This window comes from Lissotriton helveticus, chromosome 11, assembly GCF_964261635.1.
Source record: "Lissotriton helveticus chromosome 11, aLisHel1.1, whole genome shotgun sequence".
Lineage (NCBI taxonomy): Eukaryota > Metazoa > Chordata > Amphibia > Caudata > Salamandridae > Lissotriton > Lissotriton helveticus.
Window position 1 is genome coordinate 483,658,488 of NC_136072.1, and position 6,000 is coordinate 483,664,487.

Genomic DNA, 6,000 nt, shown 5'->3' on the forward strand with positions numbered 1-6,000 from the left:
AATCGTTTTGGCCACTATAGAAGTGGCAGGGTATGCTCAGACATGAGTCCCTTGCTCACTGCACCATCAGGATTCAAGCAAGCTGGGCCGAAGACGGCTGCAATGCCAGAAACCGGTCCCCGGAAGCTTGTTTCATTTCCAGTAAAGAATAGGCTTGGTAGTTTGGTCTGTCCTGTTCCCATGATGCACTGGGCCAGGGTCAGACTAATTTGCATATGGCCAGGTTCTGAGCTGGGATGGTGCAGTGAGCTAAAAAACGGTGATGGATCAAGCCCTGATCTTTTGACTGGGTATGAGCGTTATGTTTAATTCAGATGCTATGTCCATCACCACCCCCCTTTATGAATCGTTCTGGCCACTATAGGAGTGGCAGGGTATGCTCAGACATGAGTCCCTTGCTCACTGCACCATCAGGATTCAAGCAAGCCGGGCCGAAGACGGCTGCAATGCCAGAAACCGGTCCCCGGAAGCTTGTTTCCTTTCCAGTAAAGAATTGGCTTGGTAGTTTGGTCTGCCCTGTTCCCATGATGCACTGGGCCAGGGTCAGACTAATTTGCATATAGCCAGGTTCTGAGCTGGGATGGTGCAGTGAGCTAAAAAACGGTGATGGATCAAGCCCTGATCTTTTGACTGGGTATGAGTGTTCTGTTTAATTCATATGCTCTGTCCATCACCACCCCCCTTTATGAATCGTTTTGGCCACTATAGGAGTGGCAGGGTATGCTCAGACATGAGTCCCTTGCTCACTGCACCATCAGGATTCAAGCAAGCCGGGCCGAAGACGGCTCCAATGCCAGAAACTGGTCCCCGGAAGCGTGTTTCCTTTCCAGTAAAGAATTGGCTTGGTAGTTTGGTCTGCCCTGTTCCCATGATGCACTGGGCCAGGGTCAGACTAATTTGCATATAGCCAGGTTCTGAGCTGGGATGGTGCAGTGACCTAAAAAACGGTGATGGATCAAGCCCTGATCTTTTGACTGGGTATGAGTGTTCTGTTTAATTCAGATGCTCTGTCCATCACCACCCCCCTTTATAAATCGTTTTGGCCACTATAGGAGTGGCAGGGTATGCTCAGACATGAGTCCCTTGCTCACTGCACCATCAGGATTCAAGCAAGCTGGGCCGAAGACGGCTGCAATGCCAGAAACTGGTCCCCGGAAGCTTGTTTCATTTCCAGTAAAGAATTGGCTTGGTAGTTTGGTCTGCCCTGTTCCCATGATGCACTGGGCCAGGGTCAGACTAATTTGCATATAGCCAGGTTCTGAGCTGGGATGGTGCAGTGAGCTAAAAAACGGTGATGGATAAAGCCCTGATCTTTTGACTGGGTATGAGTGTTCTGTTTAATTCAGATGCTCTGTCCATCACCTCCCCCCTTTATGAATCGTTTTGGCCACTATAGGAGTGGCAGGGTATGCTCAGACATGAGTCCCTTGCTCACTGCACCATCAGGATTCAAGCAAGCCGGGCCGAAGACGGCTCCAATGCCAGAAACCGGTCCCCGGAAGCTTGTTTCCTTTCCAGTAAAGAATTGGCTTGGTAGCTTGGTCTGCCCTGTTCCCATGATGCACTGGGCCAGGGTCAGACTAATTTGCATATAGCCAGGTTCTGAGCTGGGATGGTGCAGTGAGCTAAAAAATGGAGATGGATCAAGCCCTGATCTTTTGACTGGGTATGAGTGTTCTGTTTAATTCAGATGCTCTGTCCATCACTACCCCCTTTTATGAATCGTTTTGACCACTATAGGAGTGGCAGGGTATGCTCAGACATGAGTCCCTTGCTCACTGCACCATCAGGATTCAAGCAAGCCGGGCCGAAGACGGCTGCAATGCCAGAAACCGGTCCCCGGAAGCTTGTTTCCTTTCCAGTAAAGAATTGGCTTGGTAGTTTGGTCTGCCCTGTTCCCATGATGCACTGGGCCAGGGTCAGACTAATTTGCATATAGCCACGTTCTGAGCTGGGATGGTGCAGTGAGCTAAAAAACGGTGATGGATCAAGCCCTGATCTTTTGACTGGGTATTAGTGTTCTGTTTAATTCAGATGCTCTGTCCATCACCACCCCCCTTTATGAATCGTTTTGGCCACTATAGGAGTGGCAGGGTATGCTCAGACATGAGTCCCTTGCTCACTGCACCATCAGGATTCAAGCAAGCCGGGCCGAAGACGGCTGCAATGCCAGAAACCGGTCCCCAGAAGCTTGTTTCCTTTCCAGTAAAGAATTGGCTTGGTAGTTTGGTCTGCCCTGTTCCCATGATGCACTGGGCCAGGGTCAGTCTAATTTGCATATAGCCAGGTTCTGAGCTGGGATGGTGCAGTGAGCTAAAAAACGGTGATGGATCAAGCCCTGATCTTTTGACTGGGTATGAGTGTTCTGTTTAATTCAGATGCTCTGTCCATCACCACCCCCCTTTATGAATCGTTTTGGCCACTATAGGAGTGGCAGGGTATGCTCAGACATGAGTCCCTTGCTCACTGCACCATCAGGATTCAAGCAAGCCGGGCCGAAGACGGCTCCAATGCCAGAAACCGGTCCCCGGAAGCTTGTTTCCTTTCCAGTAAAGAATTGGCTTGGTAGTTTGGTCTGCCCTGTTCCCATGATGCACTGGGCCAGGGTCAGACTAATTTGCATATAGCCAGGTTCTGAGCTGGGATGGTGCAGTGAGCTAAAAAACGGTGATGGATCAAGCCCTGATCTTTTGACTGGGCATGAGTGTTCTGTTTAATTCAGATGCTCTGTCCATCACCACCCCCCTTTATGAATCGTTTTGACCACTACAGGAGTGGCAGGGTATGCTCAGACATGAGTCCCTTGCTCACTGCACCATCAGGATTCATGCAAGCCGGGCCGAAGACAGCTGCAATGCCAGAAACCGGTCCCCGGAAGCTTGTTTCCTTTCCAGTAAAGAATTGGCTTGGTAGTGTGGTCTGCCCTGTTCCCATGATGCACTGGGCCAGGGTCAGACTAATTTGCATATAGCCAGGTTCTGAGCTGGGATGGTGCAGTGACCTAAAAAACGTTGATGGATCAAGCCCTGATATTTTGACTGGGTATGAGTGTTCTGTTTAATTCAGATGCTCTGTCCATCACCACCCCCCTTTATGAATCGTTTTTACCACTATAGGAGTGGCAGGGTATGCTCAGACATGAGTCCCTTGCTCACTGCACCATCAGGATTCAAACAAGCCGGGCCGAAGACGACTGCAATGCCCGAAAACCGGTCCCCGGAAGCTTGTTTCCTTTCCAGTAAAGAATTGGCTTGGTAGTTTGGTCTGCCCTGTTCCCATGATGCACTGGGCCAGGGTCAGACTAATTTGCATATAGCCAGGTTCTGAGCTGGGATGGTGCAGTGAGCTAAAAAATGGTGATGGATCAAGCCCTGATCTTTTGACTGGGTATGAGTGTTCTGTTTAATTCAGATGCTCTGTCCATCACCACCCCCCTTTATGAATCGTTTTGACCACTATAGGAGTGGCAGGGTATGCTCAGACATGAGTCCCTTGCTCACTGCACCATCAGGATTCAAGCAAGCCGGGCCGAAGACGGCTGCAATGCCAGAAACCGGTCCCCGGAAGCTTGTTTCCTTTCCAGTAAAGAATTGGCTTGGTAGTTTGGTCTGCCCTGTTCCCATGATGCACTGGGCCAGGGTCAGACTAATTTGCATATAGCCACGTTCTGAGCTGGGATGGTGCAGTGAGCTAAAAAACGGTGATGGATCAAGCCCTGATCTTTTGACTGGGTATTAGTGTTCTGTTTAATTCAGATGCTCTGTCCATCACCACCCCCCTTTATGAATCGTTTTGGCCACTATAGGAGTGGCAGGGTATGCTCAGACATGAGTCCCTTGCTCACTGCACCATCAGGATTCAAGCAAGCCGGGCCGAAGACGGCTGCAATGCCAGAAACCGGTCCCCAGAAGCTTGTTTCCTTTCCAGTAAAGAATTGGCTTGGTAGTTTGGTCTGCCCTGTTTCCATGATGCACTGGGCCAGGGTCAGTCTAATTTGCATATAGCCAGGTTCTGAGCTGGGATGGTGCAGTGAGCTAAAAAACGGTGATGGATCAAGCCCTGATCTTTTGACTGGGTATGAGTGTTCTGTTTAATTCAGATGCTCTGTCCATCACCACCCCCCTTTATGAATCGTTTTGGCCACTATAGGAGTGGCAGGGTATGCTCAGACATGAGTCCCTTGCTCACTGCACCATCAGGATTCAAGCAAGCCGGGCCGAAGACGGCTCCAATGCCAGAAACCGGTCCCCGGAAGCTTGTTTCCTTTCCAGTAAAGAATTGGCTTGGTAGTTTGGTCTGCCCTGTTCCCATGATGCACTGGGCCAGGGTCAGACTAATTTGCATATAGCCAGGTTCTGAGCTGGGATGGTGCAGTGAGCTAAAAAACGGTGATGGATCAAGCCCTGATCTTTTGACTGGGCATGAGTGTTCTGTTTAATTCAGATGCTCTGTCCATCACCACCCCCCTTTATGAATCGTTTTGACCACTACAGGAGTGGCAGGGTATGCTCAGACATGAGTCCCTTGCTCACTGCACCATCAGGATTCAAGCAAGCCGGGCCGAAGACGGCTGCAATGCCAGAAACCGGTCCCCGGAAGCTTGTTTCCTTTCCAGTAAAGAATTGGCTTGGTAGTTTGGTCTGCCCTGTTCCCATGATGCACTGGGCCAGGGTCAGACTAATTTGCATATAGCCAGGTTCTGAGCTGGGATGGTGCAGTGAGCTAAAAAACAGTGATGGATCAAGCCCTGATCTTTTGACTGGGTATGAGGATTCTGTTTAATTCAGATGCTCTGTCCATCACCACCCCCCTTTATGAATCGTTTTGGCCACTATAGGAGTGGCAGGGTATGCTCAGACATGAGTCCCTTGCTCACTGCACCATCAGGATTCATGCAAGCCGGGCCGAAGACAGCTGCAATGCCAGAAACCGGTCCCCGGAAGCTTGTTTCCTTTCCAGTAAAGAATTGGCTTGGTAGTGTGGTCTGCCCTGTTCCCATGATGCACTGGGCCAGGGTCAGACTAATTTGCATATAGCCAGGTTCTGAGCTGGGATGGTGCAGTGACCTAAAAAACGTTGATGGATCAAGCCCTGATATTTTGACTGGGTATGAGTGTTCTGTTTAATTCAGATGCTCTGTCCATCACCACCCCCCTTTATGAATCGTTTTTACCACTATAGGAGTGGCAGGGTATGCTCAGACATGAGTCCCTTGCTCACTGCACCATCAGGATTCAAACAAGCCGGGCCGAAGACGGCTGCAATGCCCGAAAACCGGTCCCCGGAAGCTTGTTTCCTTTCCAGTAAAGAATTGGCTTGGTAGTTTGGTCTGCCCTGTTCCCATGATGCACTGGGCCAGGGTCAGACTAATTTGCATATAGCCAGGTTCTGAGCTGGGATGGTGCTGTAAGCTAAAAAACGGTGATGGATCAAGCCCTGATCTTTTGACTGGGTATGAGTGTTCTGTTTAATTTAGATGCTCTGTCCATCACCACCCCCCTTTATGAATTGTTTTGGCCACTATAGGAGTGGCAGGGTATGCTCAGACATGAGTCCCTTGCTCACTGCACCATCAGGATTCAAGCAAGCCGGGCCGAAGACGGCTGCATTGGCAGAAACAGGTCCCCGGAAGCTTGTTTCCTTTCCAGTAAAGAATTGGCTTGGTAGTTTGGTCTGCCCTGTTCCCATGATGCACTGGGCCAGGGTCAGACTAATTTGCATATAGCCAGGTTCTGAGCTGGGATGGTGCAGTGAGCTAAAAAACGGTGATGGATCAAGCCCTGATCTTTTGACTGGGTATGAGTGTTCTGTTTAATTCAGATGCTCTATCCATCACCACCCCCCCTTTATGAATCGTTTTGGCCACTATAGGAGTGGCAGGGTATGCTCAGACATGAGTCCCTTGCTCACTGCACCATCAGGATTCAAGCAAGCCGGGCCGAAGACGGCTGCAATGCCAGAAACCGAACCCGGAAGCTTGTTTCCTTTCCAGTAAAGAAT